Genomic DNA, 24,369 nt, shown 5'->3' on the forward strand with positions numbered 1-24,369 from the left:
TACAGTGTCCATAACACAAACAGATAACATTGTTCTGGAGAAGTAGTTTTTCTGATCCTGAGATCTAATTTTAACAAGAGGATGCTGTGACTATATCATCTCGTCTTTCTCCAGATGCTCCTAGAGGGACCCATCATAGTGGAAGAGGTTTGGTAGGTAAGTCTGGAAATACCCAAAATATCAGAATATGTTTTATTTAGACATAAAATAAAAGCAAGTAGGTAAAGAGATAGAGACAGAGCAGTTGTGGCTGTGTTGTCGACCTTGAGCAGTACTTGACTTCTGCATGTAGAACCCGGGAGTAGGAGACTCAGGATGGAATCTCTTCTCTCTCCCACCTCCTGTGAGATTTTTTTGATCTTTAGCTATATTTTTTTGGCTTTGTGAGGAATGTGATCATCAAACACAATGGCTAGGAATGTTAGCAACAAGACACACCCTCCCTCCATCCACTCCGGTGTATTACCTGAGAATCTCAACACTCTTGTGGTGAAGAAGTCTGACGTGGAGGCAATTTTCTCGAAATATGAAAAAATTGTGGGTTGCTCTGTTCACAAGGGCTTTGCCTTTGTTCAGTATGTTAATGAGAGAAATGCCCGGGCTGCTGTATCAGGAGAGGATGGCAGAATGATGGCTGGCCAAGTTTTAGATATTAATCTGGCTACAGAGCTGAAAGTGAGTTGAGGAAAAGCAGGTGTGAAGCGATCTGCAGCGGAGATGTACGGGTCAGGACCAGAACACCCTTCTCCGTCCCTCTACTCAGCTCCTCTTTTGACTTGGACTGTGACTTTCAACGGGATTATTATGACGATGTACAGTTACCCAGCCCGTATTCCTCCTCCTCCTCCTATTGCTCGGGCTGTGGTGTCCTCAAAACACCAACGTGTATCAGGAAACACCTCACAAAGGGGGAAAAGTGGCTTCAATTCTAAGAGTGGACAGCGAGGTTCTTCTTCCAAGTCTGGAAAGTTGAAAGGAGATGACCTTCAGGCCATTAAGAAGGAGTTGACCCAGATAAAACAAAAAGTGGATTCTTTGCTGGAAAACCTGGAAAAAATTGAAAAGGATCAGAGCAAACAAGCAGCAGTAGAGATGAACGATGAGGCGTCAGAAGAGGGCAGAGCAGCAGCTCCCTGAAGAAAGATGAGACTAACATGAAGATGGAGTCTGAGGGGTGCTGATGACTCTACTGAGGAGGGGGACCTGCTGGAGCTGAGCAAGGATGATGAAAAAGACCCTGAGGAAGGAGAGGATAACTCTTAGCACATGGTGGTGGTGGTGGGGGGTTAGAAACCTTATCCCATTATTTCTTTACCTGGGTGCTTGTGTAGATCAAAATTTTCACCAGATCCTCTCCCCCTCTTATCTTCACCACATGCTCACTGTTGTCCCCTCCTGTCCTTCCCGTGTTCATTAATTCATACTGCCCTGCGCCTAGTCCCATTTTCACTTCCTTTGATGCTCCTAGTAGTTTTGTTAAGTCTTACTCTGTAATGTTTTGCTTTTAATTTGGATACCTCTTTATGACTTAGCAATAAAAAGGATGTATAGTTTAAAAAAATAAAATAAAAGCAAATAGTCTCGGAAAATACTTGACATAGATTTGACATTCAAATGGTTAATAGCTCTCCTATATTTCAGGTACAAAAAGATGAACTCTAAAAGAAAAATATGAACATATTCCTCTCTAAAAAGGATACAAACAGGTAATCCTCAAGAGAGGAAATAAAAATGGCTGAAAAAATTAAAAATCTCTGTCATCATTAAAAATAATAGAAATGCAAATTGCAACGTCAAATAGAAGTCAGTTTTTGCATATTTACATTGACATAAATTAAAGGAATATTAATTTTTGTGAGGATTCAGGGCACTGGCAGTCTCAAGTACCACTGTTGAGTATGTAAACTGACATAATTTTTCTGGAAGGCATTTTGATAATACATAGACAAAGTCTTAATAGTCCACTTCCTGTTTGACTTGACAATTCTTCTAGAAATGTGGTATCAGGAAGTAATCTAAGATACAGACAAAGGCTTGGTGGCTGCAAAAAGAAACACACCAATGGGGAGGAACCTGTGGCTCAAAGGAGTAGGGTGCCAGCCCCATATACCAGAGGTGGCGGGTTCAAACCTGGCCCTGGCTAAAACTGCAAAAAAAAGAAAAACACAGCAATGTTGTTTACAATTGGAAAAATTCAAATGTACTCAACACCCAGTGATAAAATTTTATTTTAGTAAATTATGGTACATATAATACATCAGAATAACAATGAAATTATGGATAAATATTTCTTCGTGTGGCAAGATGCATATAATAAAACGGTTAGAGATAAGTCAGGTTACAACACAGTACAGGAAGTATCATTCTTTTCCTAATGTTATGGATTAAATTGTGTCTTCCCACCCCCAGGTTAAAATGTTGAAGGCCTAACACTAAATGTGACTGTTTTTGGTGACAGGGCCTTAGGAGGTGATTAAGGTTCCAAGAGGTCAGAGGGTGGGACACTGGTCCTATAGGATGGGTGTGGCTGGAAGGAGAAGGGACACCAGGGATTGCTCTTCTCTCTCTCTCTCCACAGAGGGGGGCCATGTGAACACACAGCAAGCAGGTGGCACCTGCCAGCAGGGAGGGGCCTCACCAGAAACCAACACAGCTGGCACCTGAGCCTTGGACTGCCAGCCTCCAGAACTATGAGAAAATAAAGTTTGACTGTTCAGTTCCCTAGTCTGTGATAGTTTTTTACGGCAGCCGGAACTGGCAAACATGCCTAACTTAGGTGGTTTTTAGGACGTTAGCATAGTAAATTGTCCAAGGTCACCAAGGGTTATCATCAGAGACAGCTGGGCGATGGGGACGAGGTTTTAACACTCTTTTTCATACTGTCTTCCAGGTTTTCTACAATGACATACGGTTTTGTAAAGAAAAAAAAGGTGTTCCATTTATAAAACAAAAAAGAGGATTCTCTTTTGGTAGATGGATTATGTCTTCAATAGCTTCTCTGTAATACAATTATAAATTTTACATGCCTGTTGCTAACAATGATCTTTAGCTTTGTGTCAAATATTGAAGTGTAATTCTTTTTTTTTTTTTTTTTTTATTGTTGGGGATTCATTGAGGGTACAATAAGCCAGTTACACTGATTGCAATTGTTAGGTAAAGTCCCTCTTGCAATCATGTCTTGCCCCCATAAAGTGTGACACACACTAAGGCCCCACCCTCCTCCCTCCATCCCTCTTTCTGCTTCCCCCCCCATAAACTTAATTGTCATTAATTGTCCTCATATCAAGATTGAGTACATAGGATTCATGCTTCTCCATTTTTGTGATGCTTTACTAAGAATAATGTCTTCCACTTCCATCCAGGTTAATACGAAGGATGTAAAGTCTCCATTTTTTTTAATAGCTGAATAGTATTCCATGGTATACATATACCACAGCTTGTTAATCCATTCCTGGGTTGGTGGGCATTTAGGCTGTTTCCACATTTTGGCAATGGTAAATTGAGCTGCAATAAACAGTCTAGTACAAGTGTCCTTATGATAAAAGGATTTTTTTCCTTCTGGGTAGATGCCCAGTAATGGGATTGCAGGATCGAATGGGAGGTCTAGGTTGAGTGCTTTGAGGTTTCTCCATACTTCCTTCCAGAAAGGTTGTACTAGTTTGCAGTCCCACCAGCAGTGTAAAAGTGTTCCCTTCTCTCCACATCCACGCCAGCATCTGCAGTTTTGAGATTTTGTGATGTGGGCCATTCTCACTGGGGTTAGATGATATCTCAGGGTTGTTTTGATTTGCATTTCTCTAATATATAGAGATGATGAACATTTTTTCATATGTTTGTTAGCCATTCGTCTGTCATCTTTAGAGAAAGTTCTATTCATGTCTCTTGCCCATTGATATAAGGGATTGTTGGCTTTTTTCATGTGGATTAATTTGAGTTCTCTATAGATCCTGGTTATCAAGCTTTTGTCTGATTTGAAGTGTAATTCTTAAAGTAATTGTACAAAGGTGCAATTATGACTTGTAAGCATGGCATGTTATTAAAGTTCGAAGTTAGAATACTTAAATATAAGAACTACATGACCTTCAGGAAATCCTCAATAAATAAATTTCACAAAACTTGACTTTTAATAAGAATTGGGTAGGAGTGGCTGAATATCAAGGGGGTCAGGACTCCAACTTTGGAATCACACAGCCTGGTTTATTTTCACTAGGCTTCTTACTAGCTGAGTCATTTCTAGAAAGACATTTAAACTCTCAAAACCTCAAGGTTCCTCATACGGTAAATAGTGTAATTATATTAACCATCTTAGTTTACTTCTAAAAAACCTGCCAGAGGACTTAGCCGCTAGGATGCAACCTAGTCAATGGTCACTAAATGTTATCTGGTTATGCGGTTAGTAGTGTGGTTAGCTGACAGTTCAAGGTTCTACTTTCTGTGATGGGATTCAAGTACAGATACGGCATTTCTGACTAAAGTCAATCTGTATCCTTTTCATTTGTATTGGACAAAGGCAGCCTTTTAGTCTACATATAGAATCAAAGCCTCTAAACCAAATTTGTTCTTGAATAGATGATTACTCTGCATCCATAAAAAGAGCGATGAAGTTCAGAAAGCAGTTCTAGATTATTTTGTAAAAATTCAGTTTTGTTTCTGAATTAATATCCATAGTTTTATAGCAATATTTTATATCTAAAGTAACAGTCACATTTGCCTAGGATTATACATATTTCACATACATGTGCATATTTTGGCTGTAAAGGATTATATCTCTTTTGGAAATTCTTTTTGGATTGTGAGTTTTGAAATAATGAAGGAATCACAGCTAGAACTAACAATTTGGATGTTATTGAACAATAACAATAAAAATTCCTTCAAAATCTAGAGATGATAAGATTATCAGGGACCTTAAAAAATTCTATAACAGCTGCAAAAACTTTCCTTTGCTTCTGGAACATAATTTTCAGGCTTGTATGATTTTTTCTAATAATAATATACTTCATACAATTGCAGGGATTATGTACAGAACTTACTGCCTGAAATTTGTAAATGGACAAGAAGTCTGTGGCTTGAACAATTTTTTTTTTTTTTTTTTTTTTTGTAGAGACAGAGTCTCACTTTATGGCCCTAGGTAGAGTGCCGTGGCCTCACACAGCTCACAGCAACCTCCAACTCCTGGGCTTAGGCGATTGTCTTGCCTCAGCAAGACTACAGGCGCCTGCCACAACGCCCGGCTATTTTTTGGTTGCAGTTTGGCCGGGGCCGGGTTTGAACCCGTCACCCTCTGTATATGGGGCCTGCGCCTTACCGACTGAGCGCCTGTGGGTTGAACAATTTTTTAAAAATATTGGCTCAATGGCGCCTTTTCCAGAAATATATTTCACAAGCTAACAGCACCACGTGGCCTAAATGAGTTAGGATCACTCCCCAAACCTTTAAATTAATATCAGGAAGCAATTTAAACACCAAGGAGAATGGAGCTCTGTGTGTTACTGTGATGAATAATTGAAGCATCTGAAGAGGGTGATAGATCTTACTAGTGATTACTTCCTTATAAATTCCTAAACAAGAAGTCTTCATTGAGAAATGGTTTGGGATTGCTGCCGTTTGTCACTTGGCCTGTGCGTGCTTAATCATCTGCCTTTTCAGGCCACTAAAGGCTATTCGGTGTGTTGTGGTAGCCGAACATAGCTCACACGTCCCCCGAATTCCCAGCCCAACTCCCCAGAGCCCCTAACGTAGCCCACGCGTCCCCCGAATTCCCAGCCCAACTCCCCAGAGCCCCTAACGTAGCCCACGCGTCCCCCCAATTCCCAGCCCAACTCACAAGAGCAGCTAACATAGTCCACACATCCCCCGAATTCCCAGCCCAGCTCCCCAGAGCACCTAACATAGCTCACACGTCCCCCAAATTCCCAGCCCAACACCCCAGAACACCTAACATAGCTCACACGTCCCCCGAATTCTCAGCCCAACTCACCAGAGCCCCTAAGATAGCCCACCAGTTCCCCAAATTCCCAGCCCAACTCCCCAGAGCCCCTAACATAGTCCCCCCCCCAATTCCCAGCCCAACTCATAAGAGCTCCTAACATAGCCCACCCATTCTCCAAATTCCCAGCCCAACTCCCCAGGGGAAGCATGACAGGCCCTTGGAAGGTGTTCAACTTATTCTCATCTTTCTGAATCAATAACCAGTTTTAAGCCATTATTGTCCTGACGAATTTCAGTAAAAGCTGATGTATCATCAGTAAAAAAAAAGTGGGGGGATTTTAAAACATATTTTAATGCTTATTTAATTGTATACACATGGAGGGTTTTTAAAAAATTAATTAAAAATTTTACATTAGACTCATTGTAACTGAATGTTCAGTAACTCAGTTTGGATGATGTAGGTTACATCATGCCTCATGAAATTTATCAACTACTTATAACAAAGGAATGATAGAAAAACATTGAACAGGAAGGGTTAACTTTCACCACTAGACTACTATCAGATATTCTGAGATTCCTGCATACACAGCATTTGCTTCTATATGTGTTAAATGTCTTCATATTCTCTGGGCAAGAAGCAGTGGAAGGCCGTGGTTAAGGACACAGGCTCTGCCGGCAGACACACTGCAGCCAGATCCTGGTCACGCAGGATTTCCTCCCTGTACTGTGGTGACCAGCGCACCTGGTAGGTGCCTGGGCCTTTTGTGCAGTGACTCACACGTCATCGTCATTAAACACGTTTATCTATTGTGAAATCCTCTCACCTGTTTACACCACGCTGTGCTGTTTTTGCTCATTCCAACATCTACACAAGCCTCACATCAGCATTAGGTGTTAATTATGTTTCTTCAAACCTTCGAATGCCCTGTCAGTCCAGAACCAGCTCAGTGACTGGCTGAGCAGTGTAAAACGTAAGTTGAGGGAAAGAAAGTCTTTTTATATGCATGCAATATAAAATGCTGAATATTTTCTGAAGCTATATGAGCATGTTCTAATAAAGGCAGGCAGCAGATGAGAAGGATTTGTAAGAACTGAATTCCATATATTCTTGTTTCTGCTTCATAATTTGTCTGTGGTGAGTATGTACTTTTTTTTCACAGTAGTTATTCCCAGCTGCATATGTGTGCTGCAGAAAGAAGGAGCATATGGAGCATATACTGTGTATATATACATCTAGAGAGGGGCTGGCACTGGGGCGTGCATTCACATACATATACATGCACATACTCGCACTCTAGTCTATGTATGTCTCTGTGTAGAGAGAGACAAATATATGTGCAGATATACATCCCTTCTGCTCTTTTCATTGTGTTATACGTGTCAGAGACAGGGAGAGTTCTGTTCTCCTCCCTCCACCCCACCCCCCACAAGCTGGAGGGCCAGAAGGTGGGGCGGTACCTCAGGATAATGGCAGCAGAAGGCAAAGGGAGCAGACAGCTGGCAAGCTCTGTCCCAATATGCTTCCCGAAAGAGGCGAGGAAATTTCAGAAGATGCAATGCCTAAACCGCTCACTTTGCAGGGAAACAGAAGAAGCAAGGTAGAATTCCTTAAAATGCCATCCATTTTAATGGGTCTAGAATTGACCATCTTCTCATCACCATTTGGTAAACTTCCCCCAAAGATGCGAGTTTATAAACACCTCCTCTTGGAAGATATCTTAGAAAGAAATGTCAACTCTTCTGACTCATGAGAGCTGTTCGTAGAAGCTTACAAAGGCTCCGCCAATGCCAGGTGTCTCCCTGGAATTTTCTAGAACAAAAATATACAGTGAAACCTCTGCTGTCTTACACACTGGGAGCATAAGAAATTCTGAATAGCAGATCTTCTGTCAGAAGCACTACTGCTTTGCTTTAAATGAAACATTTTCAAAAGGAATTTTGTGTGCCTCCTTGCCATTTTAAACAGATTACTCTAATTTCACACTTTCCTATGTTTCAGGGTCAACATTATGAACAGTAATTTTTATTAGTAAAACATAGTGCTCTTCCAGATCATTGAAATGTGTAAGATAATTTCCCCTATTATTAAATTTTTTCTTTTCATTTTTTGCTCTAGGCCATTATTTCTCCCAAGGTCTATTTTGTTACTTTTCAATTAATTGCTGGCTTGAATTATATAGCCTAGTTTGTTGGGATGTTATAAAAGTAGGAAATAATTTCCTCCAAGTGAGGGCTCAAGGCTTCCCTTCTCGCAAAAGTCTTGTCATGTACGATCTGATAAAAGCTTTTTTTTTTTTTTTGGTTTACTTTCTGGGTTGTGAGAGGTGAGTGAGGTTAATGAAAGTCTGAAATCTGGGTAGACAAGAAATTTCTATCTTTCCTGATTGTAATGGTCCACACTTAACTTAGTTTCACTTTTCTTGGTTTCAGTTATCTGTGGTCAACTAGGTTCCAAAAATATTAGACAGAGTCCAAATTCCCACAGATTTTATTATGTTATATTGTAATTTTTCTATTTTATTTTTGTTGTTCTTAATTTCTTCCTGTGTCTAGCTCTTAAACTAAACTTTATCGTACTTAGACATGTACGGGAAAGGATAGCAGATCTAGGCTTCAGGACGACTTGTAGTTGTACTGTGGTACTGTGATCGGTGCCAGTCCGTCCATCATTCTTAATCTTATCTTCACAGTTAAATAGTAAACTTCTTGGAACAGATACTGTATTCTATACCATTCTCTATTCTGTATGACACTAAATACAGTATTCTACTTGTAAAATAGACCCTGACTTATATACATTGCTTTCAGCGTACAAAAATTGTACATGGATTAATGTCATAATTACAGAACAATGTGTTGAATGGGGCTATCAAGCTAACAACTTCAGCTACTGCCAAAAGAACAACTGTATTCGTGGGGCAGGTAGGAGCCCTGAGGTGCTGAGAGCTTCGGGGTGTTCAGTTATCCCGCTACATGCTAAAAATACTTGCAGCAGCCCAGCAGTGTCAATAGTGAAAGTCACTAGTAGATGTGTGATGTGCAGCTGATTTGGTTTTCTTTACGACATTGACCATCAGAGCCAAGATTTAGGGATAGAATGTGGTCCAACTGCCATTATGAAATTATTAGAAATCCATATTCGCAAATGCCCTTTTTCCTAAAATTAATATTTAAAATTTCATGAGCATAAACTATCCCATTTATGCACACTATGGTAAGGGAAGCAGGGTTTTGGTTAGATTTTACATGATTTGTGTTATGTACAAGAACTTCAAAAGATTTATAACACAGACTCTGATTCATTTGTGTGTTTTCAGTTTTGTTGATTATTTTGTAGCTTATATGCTGAGATGTCATGGGGGAGAGTCATTTATCTGTTTATCTTTCTAAACAAGATCCTGCTATTTATTTTCTATTTCATGTTGGTTTTAAAGTAGGTCAGGGTCAGTACATGTAATCCCTAGGTCCTTTATATGTCTATGTTCATTTTTTTTTTGGGGGGGGGGTAAGCTTCCAGTCACATCTGCCAGCTTCCTGTTGCTCACCTCTACAGACATGATGATGTCATTTTAATGCACAAGCTACTCGTGTTTCCACTTATTTATTTATTTTGCTGGGGAAAGTGAAAACGCAGTCTGCCATTACCACAAATTATGCAGTCAAGTTTCCCACATTTGGGGAAATCGCGGGGGTCAGCACAGCTGGAGTGCATTGGATAAGCTGCGCCCTGGGAAAACCACCCTTTGTGATAATGGTTTCCACTTATGAAATGCCCAGCTCTGTAGCACACGAGACAGGCCCTTAGTGAACAGTGGAATGGTGAGGCTGGCTAGGACTTTTTTTTTTTTTTTTCTAGCTGATTATTACAGTTTTAGAACTTTTGTAATCTGATTGGTAAATCATTGGTAGTTTTATTATTTTCGACAGAGTTTCACTTTGTCATCCTCTGTAGAGTGCTATGGTGTCATAGCTCACAGCAACCTCAAACTCTTGGGCGCAAGCAATCCTCTTGCCTCAGGCTCCCAAGTAGCTGGGACTACAGGCACCTGCCACAATGCCCGGGTATTTTTAGAGATGAGGTCTTGCTCTGGCTCAGGCTGGTCATGAACCTGTGAGCTCAGGCAATCCACCTGCCTCGGCCTCCCAGAGTGCTAGGATTATAGGCGTAAGCCACTATGCCAGCCCATTGGTAGTTTTAAATTAACCATGGTGAGCTTACACTCGTGATATAAAACCTGTAAAATAGAGATACTTCCCTACTACTGGAAAGAAGCAGTAAGAGCTCTTTACTTTGGTAACAGAGACGTCAATGCCCTGGAGACCAATGTGGCAGAGTTTAGTGGGATCTTTCATAAATATGTGACGCAGGAGTGCTACGATTTGAATATGTCCTCCAAAATACATATGTTGCAAACTTAATCCCTGATGCAACAGTATTGAGAGGTGGGGCCTAAAAGAAGGATGACTGGGCTGTGAAGGGCTCTGCCTTCATGACTGAATTAATACCAGGATCACTGGTGTTGGTTTGTTATAAAAGAGCAAGTTCAGTCCTGTTTCCTTTCCCTCTTGCCCTTCTGCCTTCCACCATGGATAAGTCCTCACCAGCTGCCAGCCCCTTGAACTTGGACTTTCCAGTCTGCAGAACAGTGAGGCAAATACATTTCTGTTCATTATAAATTATCGTACCCAGACTGATACAACTGCAACGAGGACCTTCCTAACAAATGCAAACATGGTAACCTAATTGTTTATACCCTCATATATATATATATATATTGCGTTTTTTTTTTGGCCAGGGCCGGGTTTGAACCCACCACCTCCAGCATATGGGGTCAGGGCCCTACTGCTTTGAGCCACAGGCACCGCCCCTATACCCTCATATTAATCTGAAAGTTAAAACAATATAATAAATTTCCTAGTCTGTGGTGTGCTGTCACAGCAGCATTAACTGTATTATCTCCTTTTGATGACCACGAACTGGTCATGTAGCTTTTCAAAGTCAGTGACACTCTTCTTCCACAGAAGTAGTTTTTAATGACACCAGCGGCTAATGTGTGTGGTACTTGTTCTTTGCCAGGTATGTTTCTAACTAATTTATATGCATTCATTCATCTAATCTTTACTCAACAATCCTATTAAATATGGATTGATATGCCTCAGTTAACAGATGTGGAAATGGGGCATGAGCAAATAAGAGTCCATCTGCTCCACACAGCCCTCCTAACCCTTCTAGAACAGATCGTAAATGTGGTCCCTTACTGTCCACTTCACGGGCTTGTTTTATGTGTGGGTGTTCTGTCTTAGTGGACTTAGGCTGTTGAATGGAAGAGCCAGGTAGTCAGGCACTCTGGATCTGTAAAGTGAGGGCTATCATAGTTCCTATCCCAGAGAATGATTAGTAAGGTTAAAGAATGAATCTGCATACGTACGTTAGAAAAATACTTGGTACAGAGCAAATACTATACACGTTAGCTATTAGCATCACTTAAAAATATTTTGAAAATGGGTGGCGCCTGTGGCTCAGAGGAGTAGGGCGCCGGCCCCATATGCCAGAGGTGGAGGGTTCAAGCCCAGCCCTGTCCAAAAAAACTGTAAAGATAAATAAATAAATATATATATTTTTTTTTCAAAAAGAAAAATGTCATTGACTTTGATAACCAATAGCTATCACTTATCATTGGATTTGATAACCAATATCATCACTCATAATAATCATCAAAAGGAAATAAGTACGTACATGTCATCTGTTCTTAATCACTTTTCTGTGTTACTTTTTTATACTCATTTATAAACACAAAAGATAATTTTTCCTTTGAAAACATGATTGCAATTATTTTTCGTCTTTATCTAAATTATTATTATTATTTTATTGTTATTTTTTATTTTTTGAGACAGAGCCTCAAGATGTCGCCCTGGGTAGAGTGATGTGGCCTCACAGTTCACAGCGACCTCTAACTCCTGGGCTCAAGCGATTCTCCTGCCTCTGCCTCCCAAGTAGCTGGGACTACAGGCGCCCACCACAACGCAGGGCTATTGTTTTGGTTGCAGCCATCATTGTTGTTTGGCAGTCCCGGGCTGGATTCGAACCCACCAGCTCAGGTGTATGTGGTTGGTGCCTTAGCCGTTTGAGCCAGAGGTGCCGAGCCATTATTATTATTATTATTATTTTTGTAGAGACAGAGTCTCACTTTGTCATCCTCAGCAGAGTGCCGTGGTGTCACACATGCCCAGCAATCTCCAACTCCTGGGCTTAGGGGATTCTCTTGTCTCAGCCTCCCGAGTAGCTATGACTACAGGCGCCCGCCACAACGCCCGGATATTTTTTTGTTGCAGTTCGACTGGGGCTGGGTTTGAACCCACCACCCTCGGTATATGGGGCTGGCGCCCTACCTACTGAGCCACAGGCACCGCCCGATTTAAATTATTTTTTAAGCTATGCCTAATCTTTGGGGGGAAAAAAGTAAGAGACAGGGAAACAATAATTGTGCACTATAGAAAACTTGGGAAATACGAAGAAAATAAAATTACCCAGAGTCTCGTTATCTACAATATCCATTAATACTTTTATGGTTTACTTATTTTCAACATTTTTGCTGAGTTTGTCTGTGTATATTTGAGATTGTGGTGTATGTCCTTTGTTCATTTGGTACAACACTATAAGCATGTGATCTAGAACATTTCCTACACGATTTAAAGAAGTCAACACGTCTTGAAAGATGTTTTTTCAGGGAGATAGTTTATTTTCAATTTAAGGCTATCAATTAGCAAAACTCTCCTATTAATCAGCAAATGACTGAATATGGTTGTACACGCTTGGGGAGGATTTAGTGATTTTTTTTTTTTTAATCCCTTAGGCTGAACATCTTCAAGTGTATCTTAGATAATTGATATTGATATTCTTTTGAATTTATCCTTTTAAATCACATTACTAATCATGTAAAGCACATTCTTATTATGTTGGCAGCAAACCAGAAGAAAATCTATGTTTCTTATCACCAGTGTATTGATCAGCATTTGTGTTTCTCACCGGAGCTCATCTTCCTGGGGTTCTTGTTCACCTGAGGGCTGGTGGATGCTGGAGAACTTGAATATATACCCATGCCAGGATCGAAGGAATAAAAAAGGCTTCAAAACAAGGCATCTATTGACATGGACTCTGTTTTCCTTGCAAATCTGTGTGTTTTTTCCCCTCCAAACATATGCATATCTGAAATTCAGATTGAGCGCTCCTTACCTCCTGGTCTCCTCCGTACCTCTAATGAGGTGGAAAAATGTACATTAATGACGGAAAGTTATTTAGTGCTGAACAGACTTAATTGCTTCTAATCACTGCTTACATCCATCTGGTTTTATGGTAGACAACAAACCTCTTCATTGGGCTTGCTCGTTAGACATATTGTAAATCACAGAGATGTGCTGGCATCTTGCATATTGTGCCTCTATTAGCGAGGCAGCATTTTCATGCAGCCCAGTGGCAGGCGCTGGAATGCAGATCAGCTTGTCTATGTTCTGGGAGAGCTGCAGGTGGACTGCCTGCCTGACTCACTTGGAAGATGATGGGAAGCGATGGCCTACCAAAGTCTGGATGGAAAGCTCGGGAAGAGCTGCCAGAGACTGGGATGGCCTGGAGCAAAGTTGGAGTTGACGTGGTAATATTGATGATTGCCTCATTCTTTCCCCCCAGAATCTTAGGCTTAAAGCTTTCTTCTACTACGATCATCTGGAAGAGTAAACAAGAAAAGGATTGTGTGAGGAAAGAATCAAGGTTTACAACTGAGCTGGATTTTAATCTTGTGTCCTGTGCTAAAAGCTTCTTACAGTTTAAAGAGTCAAGCAACATTTTATCAGAGTGTGGGGGGATCAAAAAACACATGAATGGTTACAGTGAACAGCGCTATCATAACACAATTACACTTGAGCTAGAACTAATTAGGGTGTTATTGGTGCAACTATGCTATTGTTGATATCTACTGATAATAAAAGATCTAGGAAATGAATATAGGAAATGTGATCAGCAAAGTCCATGACAATCTAGAACATTCGACAGGATATTATAATTACTATAATATTTTACATTGTAGGTGATTTGTTAAATAAAAAATAATGCCTAAAACTTAAAAAAGAGAAAGAGGAAGGAAAGAAGGAATGGGGGGAGGGAAGAGGGAGAGAGGGAGGTGTAGAAGTACCTGATACCACTTTTCCTGTTTTGATGCTCACCTAATTCCTTCTGTTAAGGGTAAAGACTTTATAGGGAGGTAATTAAGTCATAAAAGGTACAAAACTTAAAACTGAGGTAACATGGATGTTATCTGGTAATATACACTCTCCTCATTCATAGATGACAGACTAAGGCCCAGAAAGATTAAGTGAGTTGTCCAAGACAGGCCAGATACATAGTTTCCTGCCAGCACCAGGGCCGGAGCACAGACCAAAGTCCCGTGTCCTCACGTAGGTGGACTTCCAATCCCGTGTAACCCAAATTACCAATAGAACCCCAATACACATCATGTACTTCCCACCTCTACAGTCCCCATTTTTGTGCTCTATTTAGGGAAAAAAAGAAGTGACAAGTTCTATTCTGCCTTTTTGCTAGGATAACAATTTCGCATAGTTTGTGGTGATTGTAAATTTAGCTCAATCTCTACGTGTAAAAGTCTGTAAAATACTGAAAAGCTTTGTAAAGTTTGAGGCATATTTAGGTCGAATTTTAAAACTGACAAAACTAAGATTTATTATAATTAATATTCCATTTATATCATACCCGATAACTATTAGTCCAAACCCCTTATTAACTATCAGGGATGAATAAACAAAATTTCACCATAGTGCAATTTTGGGGGTAATTATCTCAACCTCAATTCTGCACTTTTCTGACATTTCAAGACCTATACTAAATTGGATTTCCTTGGTCTTCCTTGCTTCCTCCATTACCTATTAAATGGGATGAAATAGAATCAAATCAACCTGATGTAAACTTCCTCTGGAAAGATTTTTACCCAGCTGTAATTTTGGTCTAAAGATTTTGCTAACGTTCTTTAAGGCTCAAAGCTATCTACTCACTTCAGTTTATGTCTACTTAAGATGCTCTTCTTTTAATTCTTTTTTATTTTTTTAATTTTAGACTAACCTAAGGGTACAAATGATGAGGTTGCATGTTTATGTTTTATTGCACGTGTATCTTTTATTATCAGTAGATATCAACAGTAGCATAGTTGCACCCATAACACCCTAATTAGTTCTAGCTCAAGTGTAGTTGTGTTATGAGAGCACTGTTCACTGTAACCATTCATGTGTTCCTATGTTTGTTAGGTAAGGTTCAAGTTGTAGCTGAGGCCTTCAGCCAGGAGGAGTACCCTGTTCCCTTACGTTGTACCTGTTAGGTGAGAGCCCACTGCCTGCTTTCTCCTCCCCCCCTCCTCCCCTCTGCGTCTTCCTCCTCCCTCTCCCCCTCTCTCCTCCTTTTTCCCTCCTCCACTCTCCCCCTCCCTAATTCTATGCTACCTCTGCAAACTTTTTGCACTGTAGTAAAATATTCAGAGACTCACTTTTATTACCCCTTTTTTGTGGAGAATTATTCACAGTATGTACATATTTAATACATGACATATAACATAAATCATTAAGGAACATCCTTAAAATGGGTTATGCCTTTTTTGTACTTTTTTTAGTCCCTACAATAATATTTCAGCTTATTTTCTTTATAACCCATCACCTCACTAATGACTTGATTAGATTTCACAGTTGCAACAAGATTTTAAGAACTGTTTGGCAGTAATTCTCCTCTCCTCCACTCCTTCGCGTTCATCCCGAGTAGAAGGCCGGTATGAGCCTGGTTGGCTGGATGAGGGTTAAATGAAGAGTAGCCAGGATTTCCGATGCTTTGATTATGCCATCCTCGTGCCATGATGGACCCTGCTCCATTTCCCTCCAATGGACATGACAGACTATAGCTGACCTAATTGATACCAGATGACAGCGATTCTCTTGTCTCAGCCTCCCAGTAGCTGGGACTATAGGTGTCCACCACAATGCCTGACTATTTTTAGAGACAGGGTCTTGCTCTGGCTGAGGTTGGTCATGAGCCAATCCACCCACTTTGGCCTCCAAAGTGCTGGGATTACAGGTGTGAGCCTGGCCCTTACACACACACACACGTATCTTTGCATGGTTAGGTTATTCATTTGAGTATATAAACAGATGTATTTGTTTTCAATTTGGGGGCTTACTTTCTTATATAACTTTATGTTCTAGTTGTATAAAAAGATTTCTATGATTCAACAGTCTCTCTCTCCCTCTATAAGATAGTATATTCAGAAATTTGCACATGTATCCTTGTAGTTTTTTTTAATTGTTTGGGATTCATTGAGGGTACCAGGATTAGGTTATACTGATTGCTGTATCCTTTATTTCTCATTATATTTCTCTCAACTCCACTCATTACAGAGAAGAGTTTTAGTTGATTCTTATTTTATCCTTCCAGTGTTTTCTTTTGTAGAAATATGCAAACAACAGATCACAGAATTGGCACGTTTCTTTACTTCCACTTTGCACAGAACCTGTATGACCGTCAAGGTTTTATATCTGGAAGTCTTGAACGCCACAGGGCAGGTCAGGTGGTGACAGGTGCAGGAGTGACATGAGAGTGAAGCCTGTCAACGGGCAAGACTGAAAGGGTGTGGCCTCAGGTGACACAAGGCCTGGGGCTGCAGAGGGCAGCTACTGCTAGTTTACTTGGGTCAAAAGACAAACTATAAATTAAGTTCAATCCATTACCAACCTCAACAATCTTCAGTAAAGACATCAGCTCTTTCTGTGTTCATGTGTTTGCTTATTTAGTCAGATCTCTAATTCTATTCCTATGGTGGATATAGTGAGATTTTGAGTGTTATTTGCGTATCATTCTTCATGTTTAAAGATCTCCTATATTTTCTAAGTACAATTCATATCTCTGGTTATATGCTGTGTGCTCCATCAGCTCCAGAAATGGGTCCTCATTGTCCAGGAAAGGTATTTGGAACTTTTACCAAAACTGTTGCTGAAATTAGAGGGGTTAAGGAGCTTTGGTATGGTATGCTACAGATATTGAGTGGGAATTAATTTCAATCCAAATATTTTTTTAAATTGCTATTTTGTTTATTGCTATTTTGTTTGACATTTATTAAACAATTTATGAAGCATCAACTCTGTGTCAAGCACTGCATTAGGTGTCAAGGACGCTCAATGGGACAGAGACGAAACAAGCAACAAAGCATAGTCTTTGTTCTGTAGATTTGTGGTTCACTGGCAGAAAGACTTAAAAAATCACACTGATGATTGGACCATTATAAACAAATAAGTATACTAAACGTGATTCCACGATTCTACAAAAATGTCTCATAAGACAAAAAAGCAACCCACCAAGCAAAGTAAACCTGACTTGGACAGGGCATCCGAGATGTGTTTGCTGAGAAGGTGAGAGGACCAGAGATCTGAGGCATGAGCAGGTGCTAGTGGAGGGTGGAAAAGTGAGGTGTTCCCGACAGAGGGACGAATACGTTGTGAAGAGAACTTGGTGAGTTAAGGAATGCACAGAAGGCCAATGTGGTGAGAATTTTGAGACTGAGAGGAAGAACAGAACAAAATAATGTTGGTGTCAGGTGACTGAGGTCAAATCGACAGTGGTAAGTCACGTTGCTAGTACTTAGCCATGATAGTATATGATGAAAATGGCACTTTCTAACTGTGGTTCTCCTCTCCAAAATCTGTTGCCCCACATTAATGATGAAAAAAATGTCGAACAAATCCAAATGGAGAGGCAGTCTGCAAAAGGCCTGATGAATAGTTCTCAGAATTATCAAGATCATCAAAAACAAGGGAGGCCTCAGAATCTGTCACAGCCAAAAGGAACCTTAGGGTATGTTGTGATGTCTTGGAGGGGCTCCTAGAACAGGAGACAGACAATAGGTAAAAATTAAGGAGACATGAATGAAGTATGGACTTTAGTTAATATTATTATATCAATATTAGTTTATTAATTGTAATAAATGTAAGATGTTAATAATAGTTTCCTTTTAAGAAAGTAACATGGAAGTTGCACACATCTCTCTGTTCATCTCATGTCCAGACATAACAGTAAGGTAGGTTTTAGCAGACATGTGCCCAAGTAAAATCTGATTTCTATTGAAGAAGTGTGTGTAGGGGATGGAGTTTGGGAGCTAACTAGCAGATGAAGGAGGCTGGGAGGAGCCACTAAAGGATAGGACGGTTATGAAGAGGGGGTGTCCCGAATCCAAGGGGAAGAGAATGTTGCATGAAGAAGGAAATGTTGGGTACTGCCTAGGGCTCATTTGGAAAGAACTGAATATCACGGATCAGCCATGACAACATAGATTTATTGGTGATCTTAGACAACACTGTTTCAGTGAAGTGGTGAGAGCTAGACTAAGGACTGAGTGGGAAGAATAAATACATGGGTATAAATAATTATTTCAGTAGGAGAGAAAGGGCAGAGGTTGAAGAGGAATGTGGAGAGAATTTCAATGTTGATAGGAAAACACACAAAAATCTAATTTCAAAATTGCACTAGTATTTGACATAAATTAGTATTGAGAGTATGCCTGGATCACTCAACCAGTTTGAGGTCAAACTGACTGGCTGGGTGAAAAGTTCTTACACACGTAACATGCCCTGGGAGGGAGTGGCCAGGCCCCCCCTTACTGAGCAGGCCGAGCACCCAGTTCTCAGTTATTCTTCATAGGACCTGGTCTGGGGGTATCCAAGCTGTGGCCCACAGGCTGCGTACTGATTTTGTGACAACGGTTTTTGCTTATCTGTGATGTTGGATATCCAACAGAGAAGTATGTATGGACCTTTTTTTTTTTTTTTTGCTAATCTTTCATTAGTGTTTGCACATTTATTCTGTGGCCCAAGACGACTCTTACTCTTCCAATGTGTGGCAGAAAAAAAAAAAAGGTTGGACACCCCTGTACACTGACCTGAATGCCCAGTTCAGCTTGTCAGTGGCCCTCCTAAAATACAACATTTAGAGATGGACACCATTTTCCAAGTAAGGCCTGCTGAGTGTGGAGAGCCATGGACAATCCTTCCCTGGAATTGATGACTATGCTTTATCAGGCGTCCTCAAACTTTTTAAACAGGGGGCCAGTTCACTGTCCCTCAGACTGTTGGAGGGCCAGACTATAGTTAAAAAATAAAACAAAACTATGAACAAATTCCTATGCACACCGCACATATCTTATTTTGAAGTAAAAAAACAAAACGGGAACAAATACAATCACACTGCCTCATGTGGCCTGCGGGCCGCAGTTTGAAGACCCCTTTAGATAATGCAGCCTGTCTTTTCTTTAAGTAACAAAACCATACAACTAACTCATACTGAGCTGGTTCCTAATACAAACCTCCTCCTCTTTCTCCTACTAACTGCTCTCAAAACAAGTTACTTCTACCATGTATTCGGTCAATTAAGGTATGAAAATTTAAAGTATTTCATTTCCTTTAAGTAAATTTCTGCCAGTTTTAGTCCACAGTTTGAAATCCCTCAATCCTCCTAGAACTAAGTTGTGTCTGTATTAGTTCTCCCTTCCATCTCAGGGTTTACGGTGAAATTAATGAAAGGGCTCACCAATCAGTAATCGCAGCTACCTCCGATTGCCCCCTGGCTGGGTACAGCAGTGCACTGAGGTCCTGTGCATCTATTTTCTCATTTAATACTTGAACAGTCTGATGAGGTTAATTTTGTTTGTTTCCTAGCCCAGTTCTACTTGGTATGACAAGCTCATGCAGTCTTGTCGCCATCACCACAATCAAGGCAATCTGTGTATTGAATGGTTTTATTTCCTATGCATTTAGAGTCAATACCTTCCCTACTATTTCTTGTTGCTATAATTTTGCTTTTTCCAGAGTGAAAGGAATATAATTGAATCATACAGTAGTTTTTTTATTTGTTCTTGTTGAGATAAGGTCTTGCTCTGTCCCCCAGGCTGGAGTGCAGTTTTGTCCTATATTGGGTCTAATACTAAATAGCATTTTATTATTACACTATAGTCACTGTAACCTTGAACTGCTGAGCTGAAGTGATCCCGCCACCTCAGCCTCTTGAGTAGCTGGGACTACAGGCCTGTGTCATCATGCTTGGCTAATTTTTATTTTAATGTTATTTTTGAAAAAGGGGGGGGGGTCTCAGTACATTGCCCAGGCTGGTCTAAAACTCCTGACTTCAAATGATCCTCCTACCTCAGCCTCCCAAAGTGCTGGGATTACATGTGTGAGCCTCTGTACCTGGCCAGTGTGTAACTTTCTGAGTCTGGATTCTTTCAGTTCAGGTAATGCGTTTAAGACTGTCCATGTTATCCTGTGTGTCACCAGTTGGCTCTTTGGTATGGCTATGTCATATTCCATAGTATGGATATAGCACAGGTGCTTATATGTTTTTATTTTTCTTGGGAAAATATCTAGTAGTGGAATTAACAAGACTATATGGTAATGATGTGTTTGTTTAACCATGTAAAAACTATCAAACTCTTCTCCAAAACAGTCATTCCATTTTGCAATCTCAACAGCAAAATAGAGATGTTTTGTATCCTTTTTACTTTTCTTTTCATTCTACTAATAGTGTCTTTCATAGAGCAGATGTTTTTATTTCTTATGAAGCCCAATATATCAATGTTTTCTTAAATGGACTATAATTTCGGTGTCATATGTGTGTTAGGTTAGAAATCTTTGCATAACACAAGAACACAGTGATTTTTTTTTTTTTGCTATAAAATTGGGGGTCTTATTTTTTAATCTATGATGAATTTTAGGTCAATGTTTTATATAGTGGTAGGTATGGGTTGCTGTTCAGCTTTTACATGTGGACATCCAATGGTTTCAGCACTATGTGTTCAGAAGACTCAAGTTTCTCAATGGAATTACTTTTGCTCTTTTTGTCAAAAATAAATTAGGCTTATGTGATTAATTTATGCTTACTTTATTTTATTTTATTTTTATTTTTTGTAGGGACAGAGTCTCACTTTATGGCCCTCGGTAGAGTGCCGTGGCCTCACACAGCTCATAGCAACCTCCAGCTGCTGGGCTTAAGCGATTCTCTTGCCTCAGCCTCCCGAGTAGCTGGGACTACAGGCGCCCGCCACAACGCCTGGCTATTTTTTGGTTGCAGTTCAGCTGGGGCCGGGTTTGAACCTGCCACCCTCGGTATATGGGGCTGGCACCTTACCGACTGAGCCACAGGCGCCGCCCCTGAAGCCCTATTTGATCAATGGTACAAGGACAATTGAATTGTCACATGCAGAAGAATAAAACAGGATCCATGACTCTCACCACTCACAAAAATTAAATTAAGACAGATAACAGACTTAAATCTAAGGCATGAAACTGTAAGAATTCTAGAAGAAAATGCTGGAAATTGTAGGAAAAACTCTTCTAGATATTGGCCTAGACAAAGAATTTATGAAGACCCCAAGGCAATCATAGCAACAATAAAAATAAATAAAACAAGACTCAATTAAGTTAAGAAGCTTCTGCACAGCTAGGGAAATAATCAATAGAGCAAATAGACAACCTATAGAATGGGGCAAAATATTCCTAAGCCATACATTCTATAAAGAGCTAATAAGCAGACTCTATAAAGAACTCAAGAAAATAAGCAAGGAAAAAGCCAACAGTCCCATTAAAAAGTGGGCAAAAGACATGAACAGTATTTAAGCTTTTCAAAAAATGATAGAGTAATGGCCAATAAACACGAAAAACTGCTCAAGATCACTAATTATCAGAAAAATGCAAATTAAAACCACAATGAGATATCAACTTACCCATTAGAATGGCTTTTAAACATGTACTAGAGTTCAAAACTTAGCCGGGCATTGTGGCGGGCGCCTGTAGTCCCAGCTACTCTGAAGGCTGAGGCAAGAGCGTCGCCTAATCCCAGGAGTTGATGGTTGCTATGAGCTGTGACGCCACAGCACTGAACCAAGGGTGATAAAGTGAGACTCTGTCTCTACAAAAAAAAAAAAAAAAAAAAAGTTCAAAACAATAGAAGCTGGTGTGGATGTGGAGAGAAGCAAATACTCGAACACTTACCCACCGTTGGTGGGAATGCAAATTAATGCACCCTCTGTGGAAAATTGTATGGAGACTCCTCAAAGGCTAAAAGTAGACCTACCATTTGATCCAGCAATCACTACTGGATATTTACCCTAAGGAAAAAAAAGTCATTTTATTGAAAAGACACCTGCACTTGAAGTTTTATGCAGGAAGTTGACAATCGCAAAGATGTGGAATCAGTCCAAGTGCTCATCAATTCATGAGTGGATTAACAAAGCATGGTATGGCTCGGCACCTGTGGCTCAAGTGGCTAAGGCACCTGAGCTGATGGGTTCGAATCCAGCCCGGGCCCACCAAACAACAATGATGGCTACAACCAAAAAATAGCAGGGTGTTGTGGCAGGTGACTATAGTCCCAGCTACTTGGGAGGCAGAGGCAGGAGAGTCGCTTGAGCCCAGGAGTTGGAGGTTTCTGTGAGCTGTGATGCCACGTCATTCTACCCAGGGCGACAGCTTGAGGCTGTGTCTCAAAAACAAAAGAAACAAAAACAAAGCATGGTGTATGTGTACCATGGACTATTACTGAGGCATGAAGAAGGATGAAACAGTTTGGATGGACCTGAAGACCATTATCCTAAAATAGCTAAAGAACAGAAAAACAAACACATGTACTCACCATTAAACTGGGACTAAATAATGAGCACAGAGGGAAGTAAAACTCTAGAAATCAAGCAGGAGGAAGAGGGAGGCGGGGATGAGAGAAAACCCATCTTTCAGGTATAGTAAATGCTATCTGGGTGATAGGAAAACTTATAATCCTGATTCAAGGATTAAATAATCGGTGCATGTAGCCCAAAACATTTGTGCCCCCATAGTATTTTGAAATTGAGAATAATTAAGCATATTTGTGGGACTTTTTCTGGACTGTTTATTTGATCTATATCTAGTCTTAAAGCTGAATTTTAATGTATTTGTTATCCACGTGAGAAAATTAGGCTCAAAGAAGTTAAGTACAACATTATAATATTTACGCACAAATGTTTATTCACTGACCTCATGAAAACGCTGTTTAGTCTTAAGTCAAATACAGAACTCCACTTTCACTTCCACTAGATCTGGGCTTTGGAGGTTAAATGACCCATTGGTCTTGTTAAAAGAAAAATCTTAGACAAATTAAATTTAACAGGGTTTAATTGAGCAAAAAACAATTTGTGAATTGGGCAGCTCTGAGCAAGAACAGGTTCAGAAAGACTCCAATGCTGCCTCGTGGTCAGAGGCAATTTATGGACAGAAAAAGGAAAGTGACCCTCAGAAAACAGAGCAGGTATAGAAACAGCTGGATTGGTTGTAGCTTGGGGTTTGCCATCGTTTGAGCACCTTTTGAATAACTGGCTGCCTGTGATTGGCTGGATCTCAGTGACGGACAACAGGATTAGGTTACAGTCTGTTTACAGGTCCAGTCAGGGCCCAGTTCACGGTGCACGGAGAACCCTTCAGGCCAAACTTAGCAAATGTGAGACGGCACCTCTCTAGGCTACACTTAATTTAACAGTATGCATTTGTTAGTATAATAATATCTAACATTTAATTTTTTTTTGCCATTTTCCTGATGTGATACTGAGTTATATAGATGTGTCATTTCATTTAAGCCTCACTCCAACCCTTTGGAGGGGCTTTCATTATGCCTTGTCACGAGACAAAAATGGGACAGAGAGCTATCATGCAGCTTCCCTGAGCCATGAGGCTTGCAGGGAGGGTTGGAGTCGGAATTCAGCTCCTCTCACTCACTCTTACCCGTGGCAAGTTCTGCCACACTGAAAGTCTTAACTGCAACAGATCAGGAGCTGCCTACGTTTACTCATGTCTGATCAATATTTTCTATTACATCTTTATACATTTTTCAAAAGATGATATCGAAAATCTTTCATCATAATCCATTTCCAAAGTTTTCTTCTAATTTTTGATACCTACAGTATACAAACACTGTGAGAGTCACCTATCAAAGATTGTTAAAAACAAGGTTAGACTTTTTGCAAAGAAACTAACAGAAAGAACAGAATGTCGTTTTGTAGCTGCTGGCAGAGACTGCTGTGCTGACTTCGGCCTCACTGACAAGGTTCATCTGTAATAACAATTTAGAGAGGTTTTGGTTTCTCATATGTGGTTTAATGTGAATTCTTCTGTTCCTGAATATGAAGGCCACATGAGCTGATAATCTTAACAGCTCAAGGACTTGAGACTCATTGGGGATTAGAAAATTATTTAATAATATCAGATTAATAAATCTACTCTCCTGTAAGGAATTATCTATCTTAGGAAAACCTTCCTCGATTCCTAAATTTAAAGGAGAGGACCCAATTGTATATTATCAAGAAGCCCTTTACTTCCTTAGCAACTCTT

General features: G+C 40.1%; 1 pseudogene; it reads left to right on the forward strand.

Moving 5' to 3' along the window:
- The first annotated feature begins 408 nt into the window (after nt 1-408).
- On the forward strand, nt 409-1,263 carry LOC128587996 (heterogeneous nuclear ribonucleoprotein C-like; annotated as a pseudogene).
- Nucleotides 1,264-24,369: the final 23,106 nt, after the last annotated feature.

Source organism: Nycticebus coucang, chromosome 1, assembly GCF_027406575.1.
Source record: "Nycticebus coucang isolate mNycCou1 chromosome 1, mNycCou1.pri, whole genome shotgun sequence".
NCBI classification, from domain to species: Eukaryota; Metazoa; Chordata; class Mammalia; order Primates; family Lorisidae; genus Nycticebus; species Nycticebus coucang.